The 15,038-nt window shown below is 41.7% G+C and overlaps 1 protein-coding gene across 8 annotated transcripts in view; it reads left to right on the top strand.

Moving 5' to 3' along the window:
• The first annotated feature begins 982 nt into the window (after positions 1-982).
• PTPN13 (protein tyrosine phosphatase, non-receptor type 13) overlaps positions 983-15,038 on the top strand; it is a 278,246-nt gene continuing 264,190 nt past the window's right edge. For all 8 annotated transcript variants that reach the window (XM_019525962.1, XM_019525959.1, XM_019525958.1 and 5 more), the window contains exon 1: positions 983-1,244. The gene's annotated coding sequence lies outside the window, so the exon portion shown is untranslated. The remainder of the gene's footprint in view (positions 1,245-15,038) is intronic.

Genomic DNA, 15,038 nt, shown 5'->3' with positions numbered 1-15,038 from the left:
AGTTGGTGTAAGTGATTATAGGTGGTGGAAGACCGGGGCTAACGGGGCTTATCCCCCCAATCTTTTAATGGTGGCCAGCAACAGCAGTAGCCTCATGGCACTGCCATCCCACAACGCCTGATGCAGCTCAGGATGCAGCTGCTCCTCTACCACCATGTACACCACCAGCACACGCAAGCCCCACAATGGCCCAGTGGGCGGGAGGCAGGGGCGGGGTGGGGGTCAGGCGGGGCTTATTCCCCTATATAATATTTCCCCCCACCACTTATGCATAAGTTGCCATATTTACTGTGCAGTACAGGCATGCACATGTAGATTCCTCCAGGACTGCACAGCAATTTTTCAGCTTCTGTGCAGTGATGGTTACCATGCAGTAAATGTGCATGTGCAAACGTGCCCCGTGACAGTTACTTGGTTTTTGCATATGGTGCATCAAAATTATCCCACACTTTGAATACTTTTACTCTGATGGATGGTACCAGGGTTGAAATTATCGTATTAATACAATAATTATTGTACACCTAGCAACACTTGGAGGGAGGGAAGGGGGGAGGATGAAGAGTTGGAAACCCTCCTCCCTACGGTTGCCAACTCGGCATCTATTCCAGGAGGTTTCCAGAACGCCAGCCTACCCTGGGATACACAATGTGAACATGCCTGCATGCTCGCCTATATCAGTTATGGATTATGATGCATAGACTTTACACATGTAGTCATCTATTACATTTAAAAAACCCACTGGATTACTGTATAAATCAGATTCAACATTTAACGTTTGTTTTAATGAATGCCCTGTATCTCCTAGGTGACTCAACAGTCTCCTGAAGATTTAGATCGAATCCACCCCAGGGCAATCCTGGAGGGTTGGCAGCCCTCCCCCTCCGAGGGGCTGGGCTTCTCCTGCAGGGAGGGCATCGCATTCCTCCCTCCCCAGCACACAGAGGGCAAAATCAGAGCCTCAGCCGGGCAGGCCTGGAGGCCGCTGAAGAGCGCAAGCCCCAGTGCGGGGGGGGAGGGAGGCGGCCGGGCCGTGTCAGCAGCTTCCCCGCGGCGGGGCGGGCCGGGCCGGCAGCGGCTCGCCGCGCGTTACAAAGGTTACAGCCCGCACCAGCAGCAGGGTAGGGGGACGCCGCGGTGTCTAGCCTGGCCTGGGCTCCGTAGCTGCAGTAGGAGGACGAGGAGGAGATGCCGCCGCGCCCCCGCCATCCCCTCACCGCGCTCTAGGACGTGCTCTGGGCTGCCCGGTGAGTCGGCGCCGCTTCGGCTTCCTGCGCTGCGTCGCCCTCCGCCCCCCGGGCCCGGCCCCGGCCCCGGCCCCGGCCCCGGCCCGAGGAGTGGCGGCGCTGAGGCCGGGCAGCTGCCTGGAGCCTGGGTTATGCTGGGTTTGGAGGAATGTCCGGGGAGCGGCATCGCTGGGCCTGCAAAGCACCTGAGAGCTGGGGGAGAGCTTCAGAGAACAAAATGACCCGCTGGGGAGGGGGCTGCCCAGAGAACCACTTCAGTGGGAGCCGCAAAATAGCCAGGGTATGAGAGAGATGCCTCCCAGGGAACTGCCTCACTGGGCCCACAAAGTAGCTGGGAGATCCCTTGAACAAAGCCCTGGGGATGGGGGAGATGCCCAGAAACCCTCTTCAGTGGGACCCACAAATAACCAAGGGATGGGGGAGATCCCTCTCAGAGAACTGCCTTAGTGGGGCCTACAAAGTAGCTTCCTGGGGGAGATTTAGGCCTTGGAGATGACACAGGGGAGTAGGGATGGTTATGGGGTTTCTCTGCTGCTTGATGTTGATTTTTGGCTTTCTGGAGGGTCTTTGAGGCAGACGCCAGGCACATTCACCATTCATCTTTCTGTACCCATGCTTGCTTGGCTTGAATGAAACCTGGGCTCCATGAAACAAAAAAGCTATAGGTAGAGAGGAGAGCAAGTTGAGCCACTCGGATTTGTGGGTAAGCTTGAAAAGCAGGCCCATGTCTGTTTCTAATTTCTTTTTCTTTTTTTTCTTTTTTTAACATGCTGGCAGAATTTCTGTTCATGTTGCGTTACAAGAATGCAGGGAGGAGAGAGAGAGTAATAGTAGACCAAGCAAGTGGTTTGATTGTTGTTCCTTCTCCATCCCACCCCCCTGCCCCTTTTACTTCTTGTCTAAAGAACATAGGGTTGAATTGGATTTTAAGGTTCACAAGGCAGTGAATGTGTGTAGCTGGGTTGGGGGAAGGAGTTGCTGTTTGAGGAGGGCTTGTCATTGGGTACTACAAGTCAAAAATGAATAGTTTGAGGGAAGAATTTAGTGTTTGCATTATGTGGTAGATATTAAAGGTGACTGCTGGCTGGTGATGAGAAATAAGCGTAGGTTTCCTTGGCTGCTTTATCTTGCTACGATCAACACCTCTGCAAACCACAGGATACTCTTTCTTCTGTTGTAGATTGTGTCATGCTCTTAAAATTGCATGTTTAAAACAACAAAGGCAGCAACTTCATAGGGAGCTGTCAGGAGCTGTTCTGTATTCCTCCTATTTGTTGGGGGAATATTAGGGAACGGGTTTTATTTTGAAGGTGGGATCTGAAATAAATGCAGGATGTGAAAACTTAAGGCTGTGGAGCTGGTTGCACTTTATATATGTCTAAGCACCTTAATTGGGTTGAATTGGGGGAAGTAAATGTAAAAGTCCTTGTTTTTGGAACTTGCAAGGGCCAAATTTCTGGAATAGGAAGATGTCAGGCATCTGACTGAATAGTATAACTAGGTTAATACCATGTAGTTCTGCCAAGCTCTTGGCAGGCGTCTGCATGGTGTTGTCATGCAAAAAAACAGTCTTTGCTTCCAAGTTGTACATTATTTTCAAATTGAAAATGTAAAGATTTCAGTTAATACTGTAAGTTCCAACCCTGGGAAGAGGCACTCCGTCCCATGCTAAGTACTATCTCAGGATTAGGCCAGTAGCTGTATCATCTCTCTCTGTAAACCTGTGGATTGCAGGACATTAGATATGTATAGCAAGGCTTCTACAGGATGTGCGAGTTGGAACTGAGAAGCATCCAGGGTTTAGAAATAAATAACCAAATCTTAGATAGGAAACCCATTTAAATAGCAGTGTTCTTGTATAAAAAATACAGCTGGGGGAAATATCATATTGCTCTTACATAGATTTGTTTGGTAATACAGGTCCAATACAATATGCAACCAAATCTTCCAGTATATTTTTCTTTTATCAAGAATATTTGTACTTTATCTTACATGCCCCTCTCTATTTTTGCCAGCATCTATAGTACTCCTGCAGATGCTGCTTACATGTAAGAAATATCTTAACGTAAAACAAGAATGGCCACAAGAGTGGCCACATATTTTGTGTCATATTTTGACACAAAATATGTCAAAATAGCTTTGTGGTTTTTTTGTCTTTACTACTTTGGAGCTGTACAGTTATCTCTCGTCACTGAAAAGTAGTTTAATAAAACATTTGTCAAACAGGTCAATATTTTGCTTTTGCTTCTATGAAATAAGTGCAAATGAAGGTGTTCATGTTTCTTGTTTTAAGTATGCAAATATATGTGAAATGTATTGTAAATATAACAAAAGCAGGTCTTTTCCTCAGCTGCAATTCCAGTCACATAAACACAGATTCCCCCCCACACACACACACACAATTGAATAGGTATATGAATAATGATGATTAGCACTTACACAGTGCTACTACTAATCCTCAAACAGCCTAACAAATCATAAGTAGCAAACCCTAACTTAACGCTACTGCAAAAAGAGATAGGTAACTAGATGGGGCTGAATAGACTGTTCTGTGGAAGCTGCCTTAGCATAAATTATTCAGGTAGAGAGACTTAAAGGCCTTTCTCTAGCTTCTAGAGGCCCCAATAATAAAGTTGCTTGTTACCTGTACCTTAACACAATCAGAATGAGTGTTCACTTGTGTTAAGTAATTCTATATTAAAAAAAAAAAAAAAGCCGGACATTGAAGAGCTTACCATCTGGCTAAATTTTCTCCCATTTTAATGAGCATATATTCTAAACCGATAAAGATCCCACTCTTGCTTTCATGTGGATTCCTCCACTGGTGGAAGGGTTTCCCTTGACAGGATCACACCACAGAGCAGTGGTTTTCAACCTTTTAGATTCAGGGCACCCTTCCATAACTGACTTTGAATTTGGTAGCACCCAATTTGAGAATTTCTGTTGTTCTGCCTCACCTTACCTCAGGGCTTCTCTACCAGGGTGCTGCAACTGCTGGTGCCACCAGGTAAAAGTGCACTACACACCTTCTACACAGTTGGAGAAGTCCAAAGCAGGCAAAAGCACCTACTCTTGTTGCAGCCCTTCCCAGCCTGTCCCTGCTATGCTCCTACCAGAAACAGAGGGGTGCAGGGCAGATAAAGAGTCCCATGCACCTATTTCTGGGAGACACCATGCAAGATCAGACTGGTAAGTGCTGCAGGAAGAGTGGGCACTCCTACCTGCTTTAGGTTTATCAGATATGTGAACACAGGCAGGAACCCATGGCCATGCTTCAGCTCTTCTCATGCTGCCTGGCTTGGCATCAGGCATGCTGGGCAGTTCCACCTGGCTCTGGCACCCATGCTGCAGCACACCTGAAAGAGTCTGTGGCACTGTGGTTGAGTACCACTGCCACAGAGCTTAGTTCAAAGTCTACTGAAGTCAGTCAGAAGACCATCTTTGACATAAATGAGAGGTGTAACAAGTCTTTAGAAAGGCTTTTGAATAGATTTCAGTGTACCCATCTCAAGAGATACAGTCCTGCTTCCACCGATATCATTGATAACATTCCCATTAATTTTACTGGGAGTTGGATCAGACTCAAAAGAGAAAAGCTTTGGCAGCTCCACAGCTTGGATGTTTGACTTAGAATTGAAAAGAAATTACTATTTCAGGCATGGCTCTGACAGGAAGATTTAATGAATGCTTTGCAGGTCAGCTTGTAGGTAGGCCTTTCTTGCATGCAGGTGTCTGTATTTACCAGCAGTTGGGTACTAGAGTTTTATTATCTTAAAATGAAGAGGAGTCAGTGAAACAAGGAGAGAAATAAGGTCTTGATACAAAGCACTTACTGGATAAAGTAAACATCTGGTAAGTGATTATGCTAGCTTGTCATTTTCTGTTGGGCAAGTGAGGTTGGAAAACTGTATATGTCATAATAAATTAATGTGTGTCGCCTGTTAACTATTAATGAATGCTGCACATCTGCAAATATGGGTAGCATATCTCAAAGAAGTGTTTCCCATCCCTACCTGCTCCTAGGGTAGAGGAAAGTTTGTATTTATAAATAGGGAAAATAGTATTGCTATTTTTATTTTGCCTAGGATCTTGCCTATGCTACACAAATTATGATAAATAATAAATAAATAGCTGGTGAGTAGACAGACCTACTCTTTGGCATCAGCATACTTTCATCCCTTCATAAAAGTCAAAAGGAAGAAGATTGGCCCGCCAGTTCGTTGTTCACGGTCATGTAAGAGTCCAGTGGCAGGGTAAGGCACTAAGTTTCCCTCTGTGGGATCCATGGAAGAAGTGTGCTTATCTTGGGCTGTACCAGATTAGCATGCTCATCAAGGTCTCTAACAGATTCAATTTAGCAAATGAGGAAATTTCTCCCAATTGACAGTATGCCTCATAAATTTGTAACATTTGTCATAATATAGTTCAGTTCCTTTTAGCATAAGAAACTCCAGTGCTGCTGATATTGCAGAGGAAAAAAATGTTTGTTCTGGTATGTTACCTCATATGTATTCTTCAGTAAACTAAATATATCAGGCCAGAAGGGCACAAAATGTGTATTTGAATAACTCCAGCCATAAAAGGGCATGATATTAACCATAACTGCTCTTAGCAGATGACATTTTAAGGAAAATGCTAGTGGGAATGCTATAATTTTTAACTAATATGTACTGTAGTTCTGTTTTGAGAAATGGAAGGGAAACTACCTACTGAACTGGATGAGGTTTTGGAAAAAAATGAATCTTAGATCTGATCTTGACAATGTCATCTTAATTTTGATTATTGTACTTAATATATACACCTGCTCCTGGGAATACATGTGAAAAGGCAGCTCAGAAGTGGCATATCTAAACTTGTCCAGTGTTGTATAAAAAAAACAAACAAATTCTTGTGCTGATATACTGCCTGGGTGGCTATACTACATGTGTGCAATTACAGATGATTTGTAGATGTGCTGTAAACTTGAAATACATGCTGCAACTTTAACAGGAAATGCTCCTGTGTTTTTCTCCTTGTAAAATCTCTTTTCCAGCTCTCTGAAAGTGCAGTTTGAGCATACTGTGCAATAAAGATCATAGTTAATCCAACAGTGAAGTCCTGATACTGTTTTTAAGTACCTCTTCACTCTGTCCTATGTTTATATATTTCATTTGAAGTTCTTTTGAAGATATGAAGGCATCTAATCCAGACTTTAATCCAGATTTTTTTGGGAATCCCAAATAAGTGGAACCTGAGTCCAGTGTCCTGGCACTAGAGGAATTCTTGAGAGTATCCCTGGTGTAAAGCTAATAGGTGATGAGAAGTAATTCTCAGAGAGGTATCAAGAACTTTTTCTCCCTTCAATGAGTGTGGGAATGTTGGGACTCCAACCTGATATTACTCTGGCAAGAGTTCATAGCAGATAATATTTTAGAAGCATCTCATTCACATGTGGCTTTGGTATAATGAAAGAATTGCTCTAAAAAGGACCTTAACTTTTAGATTACCATCTTACATTTTATTTATCCTTTTATGACACACAAGCTATAACTGCTCAGATTTGCACCAGTGATTTTGCAAGTGAAATTGAAAACCTCCAGTTATCTAAGGGCCAAATGGCACCAGTTCTAGGTATTGGGCAAAGTCCTAGATATCCTTTTAGCATTAACATGATTTTAAGATTTTATGTTTTATTAAAACTCTGCTTTTGTTGACTGTTTGGCATTGGTGTATACTTGTTGGCTTCATGGGCTAATATAATTCCTGACTAAGTTAAAAGGTTTGAGACACAAGTCTTTAAACATTTCATGCCATTTCCATACTCTGTTTGGGTTTTTTTGTTTGGTTGTTTTTCCCCCCCTTCTCTGTGCTTGGGGATTGGGCAATCTCTCAAATCCTGCTTGAGAAAAGGACCAGCAACTGAGTGCAAGGTTTTAAGTTATTACTGGTTGCAGACAGAACATGATTTATCTCATTATATCAAAGATTACAGATACTCTAATTTGCAGCTCCTTGTTCAGTGTATTAAGTTCCCAGTGATTAACTTTGTTCCACTGAAGGGATTTTCCCTTTTTAATATTAATCTCTTTTCTGAACTGTATAGTACATACATGTCAGCTGCATTACTTTTCATGTAAACATGAGTGGGTGGTTGTGTAAGAAGAATAAAAACCAATAAACCTACATAATTCTCTGTTGTAAGGTCAGAGAAAAGAATGAAAAGGAGATGACCTAATAAAGACAGATACTTACCATGGGTTAGATTCTTTTGAAGCTGTTTCACTTTATTATTGAAATGTGGTAAACTGCAAAATGTATAACCCCTAAATTATTTTTGTTCAGTAGCAAAGGTGTTTAATTTTACTATGTATGCTATTGTAAGAAAAGTTACTTAAAATATATAAATTCACCAAATGAAAGCAACAGAAGGGTTTAAAGCAAAGCTTAGATTTATTTAAATGGTTGAAGTAAGAATGCAGTATTTTCAGCTTCTGCTGTAAGGTATAATTTCTGATGTAAATTGAAGTTTTCATGTTCTATGTTCTGTGATATAAATTTAAGTTTGCATGTTGTGTTACAGGAAAGATGGCTCAAAAATAACCAATTTTGATTTTTTATATCAATTTTATATAAACAAATCTAAACTTATTGCTATTTTATTTTTAAGGATCATTTTATCAAAATATAAATACCTGCTGTTTGTCACTATGTCTCAAGTGTAGTAGTCGATTAAGCCTCTGCCAAAAAGTAAGTGGGAAATAAATTATAAGAATAATGAATACTGCAGCCAAAAGGCTTGTGTGATATTTGTGACTAGTATATCTTGTCATTAATGCTTTTCTTTCTAAGTCATAATAAAATACACTGTATTTTGTTTGTTTTTTACTATTAATTATTTTCTCAGTCAGAATTGCTTGTTTCACTCCATCGATTTAATCAAACACATGCAATTAAATGACACAACAAAATGCTAATCAGCATCAGTGAACAGTGTTAATAACCAGAATCTTACAGTGCCCTTTCTCATCACATCATTTAAGTTTTTAATGGGGGGAGGGTCAGCAGTTTGACTCTTTGCATAATATTCTGTTGTTAGTAAGTTGATCCTACTTTGTACTCAGTTGTATCTTCTAATGGTTATACTAATGAAGCATATGATAAAAGTTCATCTTTTAAGAGCCTAACACAAGCTTTCATTCTGTACTGTTGAAGTCAGAAGGAGTTTTGCCACTGAATTGTATGGGAGCAAGATCAGACATTCAAGACACCCGAGGTGGAATCAATCTAAGTTGTACAGTTTTCTGTAAGCCACATAGTTTAGATAGTTTAGATCAGTAGTGAACACCACCCTTTGGTGGTGGGGGGTGTAAATGTTAGACCAGGTTCTACAATTTTTAAACCAGTATAAGTGCACCGAACTTCTGTTCTTTTATGGGTATAGAGTGGTTTTCAATCCCTTATACTGGTAAAAGTGTAATGGTAGTACCTGACCTACAGAACACTGGATGGAATGGTCCGCTACAGCCTTGGAAACAACATGGGAGGAAACCTTTAGGACCATTACATTTGCATTAAGTGGGTCAAGCATTATTGCCTCATGTTCCAAAATCAGTCCCACCTAGAACTCTTAAGACTTCAAGTCTTCATATGGCAAAGCTGTCAGAGAGTGATATTACGTTAAGGATATGCAGATGATGTGATAACCCAGCAGGGGTGGATCTGGGATTTTGAAAAGGGGGGTGCAGGTGGTGTGGTATTTTGTCACATAGGAACACAACAGCTATTTTTTCCAGTTAAAGAGAAACAAGAAGCTTTGCTAATATGATAGGGGCCTAGCTCTGTGTTGTTCTGTTTAAGATCAAAGCAAAAACCAATATAATTATTGGTATTTGGTGTAATTTTCTAGATTATATATAAAATTTGCCTAATATAAATTAGGCAGAAAATAGTCAAATGATATTGTGTCTAGTCCTGTAATCATCATAGTTAGGAGCGGCTAACAGACAATAATATTGCCAAAGAAATGATAGTTTGAACAAGTCCATTAAAAAAGTGAGTGTTCTTAACGCCACTGGTGTGGAGAGAAATAGGCATGAATCAAGTATATAATGAGCCATGAAGGCAGTTGACTCTATTAGCCTGCCTCAGTAGAAATGCTGCTGCCCCTCTCAGGCAGTGGTTTTTAAAGTTTGGGTGAAGCAGAAATCAAAGTGGAGTCACCCTATAACCCAGCATCTCAGGAAAGTCCCCAGCAGAAAAATAGTCAATGGAATTTTGTGATTTTTTTTTTTTAAATTTTCTTACCTGTTCTCATAATTGAAGTGCTGATATAAAAAAATTTGTTGGGAATATTTTCGTTTGAAATAACATCTTAGTAGTATTTTACTATGTGCTATTGCTGGCTCAGGAGCTGTACAATTATATATTGTATGGAGGATAGTATAAAGTTGCTTAACTACATTGTATATATGAGATTCACTAACAGTGTACAGCAGAAAGTGTGAATGTTGCTTGCTTACCTCCCTCCCTCCCTTCCCACTCTGCAGTTTTGTTCTTAGTTATCAGTTTTCTTTCAGGTTTCCTAAATAAGTATAGTATGTAACTGACTGAATGCTTTTTGTCATTCTGAAACTTGTACTTATATATGTAATTTAAGTTCAAACCAGTGTTTGCATTATTTTTATTAGATGCTTATCTTAATTGAGCCTGAGAGTAGAGGTGTCACTACACTCCATCTGCACAAAAGAGTATTTGTCTATAGCAACCCTCTAGTTCCTATGGCTTGCCCATGATCCTTCAGGTACTCCTGCACTTGTCCAGCTCTTCCGTATCTTCTTCTGTGGTTAGCTTCAGTTTTTTTGTAAACCAGTACTGTGCCTTTGAATATATTCCATTTTTGATAAAATGTTTAAAAAATGAGCATTCAGAAATGCTTAGTTTAAAACATAGAGCATGCCTGCAATTAGAAATCTATTAAAATAATTAGTACTTAAATTAAGTTTGTGTCTCATGACCTGATTGAAGTATGTTGGAAGTTTTGTCTAGGTTTTCTTTTGTAGGAAAAGAGTAAGGAAACTATGAACAGCCTTTAAGAGAAGGCAGAGTTGGCATATATGAACATGTACATACACGGCTGATCCAGTGTCCAATAAAAGTCTTTCCTTTGGGTTCAATAGGTGCTGGAATAGGATGCAGAAGTCTCTGACAGTAGAGGTATCAAACTTAAGCATATTTAATACATACAAGTAAAAAATGTTTTATTTAGAAGTAGGACAGCTCAGAAGGGTGTAGATGTATACGAGACAGAAACTTGAGAGGTGGGCCAGTGATCCAGCATTGCCTAGTGAGTTCTATCAACATTCCAGCTGGCCAATGTCAATACAGAAATAAAGGGTTTTTGTTCAGCAAAAGTAGATAGCTAAAATAGTACTCTTTAAGCCTTGCATAGGTTCAGTGTTAGCTGACACATTTGCTGCAGTTTGTACGTATAACATTCTCAGTTACATTAATGAGCATACTTGCTTATTTAGTTTCTTTTGAAACATTGTGGAGGTCCATTGACACTTTTTGTCCATATAGGCTGTGTCCTGCCTAAGAAAACTAGGACCTGTGCTGGTGAAGAATTACAGATACACTGATAAATATCTGCACTTTAGTCAGGATTTGGACGATTTGATTTTCCCCCACCCACTCTTATTTCAGACAAATCGTAGCCTATCCCAAGAAATCAAGTATATTCTATGTGGGGTTTCATAAAAGTATCTCTGTTTTGAGGAATGAGTGTATATTCTGTTGCTTTTGGAGTTACTTTGGTATGTCAAATCAGTTTTTGAAATCCATAGTGATCTAGCATGCCTGTATCTTTTTTTTCCACAGGACTGGTATTTGCTACCCTTTTTTGGTCAGGGAATTCCTAAACTTAACATTTAGGACTTGGGAGCCTGTTCTGATGATTCTCCTGAGAATAAGCGTTGAGATGGCAGTACCGTAACTTCTTGTAAGGAGGTACTCAAAATCTTGAAGTTTAAAAGTTAAAGAACTTTAGCTCTTCGGATGCTATTTGTATTGCATCTGTGCATGTTTAAGATGGAGAAAACAACCTAACGCCTCAGAAACTTCAGATTCTGAGCAGCTATATGCTACATTCTTTTTTATTGAACCCAGTCATTAAAATCCCTTATGTGGCTTTAATCATGAATTTTAAAAATATCTGATTAAAAAGATTTGCTGGTTGGCAGCACCAAAAGTTCTTTTTTGTTTAGTGGATCACAAAAAACAGTCAAGTCAGCCTGAAGGTTTGACATACAGGCTAATGAGAAGACCTGGATCAGTGAAATAGTTGGGTGTGCTATTCTAATATTTAACTAAATGGCATATAGATAATTATTGTTTATGGGGCAGAGATACTGGTATCTGACAGGTTCTTGAAATCTCTTATGGAACCAATCATTAGGTAGCTTTTCTGAGGCACTATTTAAATGGTGTAACAGTGTTTGCATACTTTTACTGGCAAATTAGTCTAGCTCATTTCCTGTAGTTTTCCTTGTTCCTTACAGTTCTGGCATTGCCAATATTTTGTCATTTCAAAAAGCTGCCATGCTTCACTGCCTTGAAGACTGCAGTCCTTCAAGGTGGCCTGCAAAGAAGAAAACAACTGGGCTTGTAGGGGTCTTTAAATTCTTTGTGCTGGCCTAGCAAGGATTTTTTTTAATAATTGTCATTTACAGTAGACTATCAAATCTTTTCTAGCTTGGAAGATTCTCTGTGACTAGAAGTGACATTATCACAAGGACCAAAAGTAAAAGTTGAATAGCTGAGAGACTAATTTTTCCTTTTTTTTTTTTTTTACTTTGACTAATTAGTATTTTGGGGGTAATTATTGTTTGTTAGGGTCTCAAAATCCTCACCAAGTCCATGTAAAGTGCTGGAGCTAATATATATTCTCTAACACAGCCTGCAAATCCTCTACTAAACTATGGGAAGACCATAGTTGGTATCAGAATTCCTAATGTTTCTCTTCTGGGCTAGGGACAAAAGTTACACTAAACGGGTTTAAGTGATCAGGAACTGGTTTAAGTCTGTAACAGAACAGAAATTCAGTGCACATAAGCTGCTTTCAAAATGATCAAAACTGGTTTAAGATAAACCTAGTTGGATGTAGAATCAGACTTAACTGATTTAGGTCAAACCAGTTTATGGAATTTCTGTCCCAGATCCCTTCCCGGTTCAAGTTAACTCACAGTTCCTTAGCATCCCAGGATGCTTTGCAGCCATGGGCTATGCTGCCTGCTCCAGTGGAGCAGGGACTGCTTCCGCCCTCTGCTCCCTAGCCTGTTTCCTGCCTGTGCTTATCAGCCCATAAGGACAGGGAGGTAGGGGAACAGACCCCCAGCCTTACCTAGCCAGGGTCTACACAGGATGTGGGTGGGGAGAGGGCCCCTGTAGTGGGGGCCTTTCAGACCCTGATAGTCCTCCCCCTTCCCAGCTGTGTATTGTTTCAGTGACTGCTACAGAAGGGTGGGAGAAAAAGTCCACCCAGTCAGGTGCCTGCCCGTGCAGCACCAGGGAGCCTCTGGTTTGTGGGGACTTCCTCCCCACCACAGCCCAGGGTCCCCCAGCCTGGGGCAACCCCAGGGAGCTGAAGGGAATTCTTCCCCTCCTCAACCCTAAACCTTTTCATTAGCTGCTGTGAATCTCAGGGATAGCTCAGGGAGTAGAGGGAAATTCCTGTGCTCCCCTGCATTAGTTTTGCATCAGACCTGCAGCAGCTGAGGCAAAACTGGCGGTGGAGGAGCAGGACAATTTCCCTCCACTCCTTGAAGGTTCCTGAGACTCACAGGGGCTAAGGGAAACAGCTCTGGGGGACCCTGGGCTGGGGTGGAGGGAAGCGCCCAAAGCAGGGACTCCCCAGTGCCCCCATGCTAGGTTGCATGGGCAGACACCTGGCCCAGAGGACGACTTCTCCCATCCTCCTATGTCAGAGGCTGAATCAATCAGCAGCTGGATAGGGGCAGAGGTGGGGAATTCTCCTTAGCTCCCCAGGGCTGCCTAGGCTGGGGAACCCAGGCTGCAGGAAACCTCCTGAGGCGGAGGCTCCCCCAAGGTGGGCTAGCACCTGGACCCTGTGGGGGACAGCAGGGGTTTGGGGACACTTGGCTGGGCTGGCAATAGCCAGTAGGCTGGCAAATGCACTCTAGCGCTCCCCTGGGTCAGTGCAGGCCTCCCCCTGCCTTTCCCAATTGAAATCTGAATGTCAGTTTAGTTGGTTATCAGTTCAACCTACTCAGCTTAGAGAAAGCTGCCTAGATTGAATCAATTCAGCCTCAGGCTTTTACTGTACTTAGCCCTAAAGTTAGTACACCTTCATTTACATAATCTTGACCAAGAAAAAAAAGAAATGGAGGGGGCAAGGGGAAGAAGAGTCCTACTTTGAAAAACAAAAAAAGATATTTTTTTGTAGTTTTCCTTTTTAAAATGTTTATAAAGGCACATCACTACTGATTCTGGTAGTTTCTTAAACTTCCAATTCCCAAATAGAGGAAATAGATAAAGTAATACCACGTACTTGGATTAAAATAAGGTTCATTCATTTGTAGTAGAAATTGTATTAAAGGATGTCTTGGTGTTCTGTATCTGCCTATGACATGGCAGCAACAGTCATGGCAGTTCCACCTGGAAAACAAGGTGAAGGATAATCTTCCTACGTGGGAAAGGCTTCCCAGAGCTGAAGGTATAGGACTGAAATAAGCAGGTTCTGTTCTTTATAGGCTCTTTCTGTGCTCTTTTATTATCTGTCTTTTCACCTGGTCTTTTTCCCCAACTCCTTGAGAGAGTGAGCAAAGGCAGGAAAGGGATGAAGTGGTCAGAGTTGTGTTACATGTCCATTTATATCTAATCTTTTGAAGGTTAAAAATTACAAATGGAGGAGGAGCAGAGTAAGATTTGTATAGGTCATTTGCACCAGCAAGAAAGCTGTTGCCATCACTGCTACTGTTGAAGCAGTGTGTTATAAACTGAGTTAATAACAGATGTTACATCATTTAAAAAAACTGCATCAATGAGCCAGCCTCAGTTTCTAATAAAATTTATTTTAATTAATAAAAAAGTTTTTTCCACATGAATTAGAGCTTTTATTCCACTATATCTTGGCACAAAATGTAAAAATGAAGACTCTGAATGCAAGTATGTTAAATTATATATATTATATAAAGAAGTATGGGAGTTGTTAAATTAATGAAGCATATGAGTCATACAACTCATGGTTTGTAAGTGCTGAGACCATTTCCTATGGCACTGTAGAAAGGCTTGCATACAACTCTGTTGCTTCATGTGGAGACAAAAGGCTTTCAGATACTTTGTTTATGAGCCGGGGCGGGCAAAATACAGCTCATGGGCCGGATGCGGCCCATGAGGCCTTTTTATCCAGCCGGCGGGGCCCCTAAAAAATGTAGAAAATTAATATTTCTCTACCCTTGGTTCCTGTCAAAAATGACAGGAACCAAGGGCAGTAGGACCCAGGAGAAGCCCAGCAAGCTTCAACAACAGCAGGGCCCAACTGGCCCCACCCCCCCAGCCGGGATCCCCAGCTGGGGCTTCTGGTCTGGCAGCACATGGCTGCCTGGCGCCAGAACCGCAGGTAAGTGGTGTGGCAGAAAGCCACCTTGGTTTCTCCCCAAAAATCTCTGCCCTGTGACACTGTGATTTAAATCTCTGTGCTGTGACCATTCAATTAGGATGGGCCCAGCACACAGGGGACCACACCCTCAGCCTGTCTCTTTAGGGAACTGGAGCTGGCTGCATTCCTGAGGGAGGGGG

Source organism: Gavialis gangeticus, unplaced genomic scaffold (genome assembly GCF_001723915.1).
Source record: "Gavialis gangeticus isolate Ggan-Ray unplaced genomic scaffold, GavGan_comp1, whole genome shotgun sequence".
Taxonomy (NCBI): Eukaryota; Metazoa; Chordata; order Crocodylia; family Gavialidae; genus Gavialis; species Gavialis gangeticus.
Note: the sequence above shows the minus strand (reverse complement) of the source record. Positions and strands in the feature narration are given on the sequence as shown.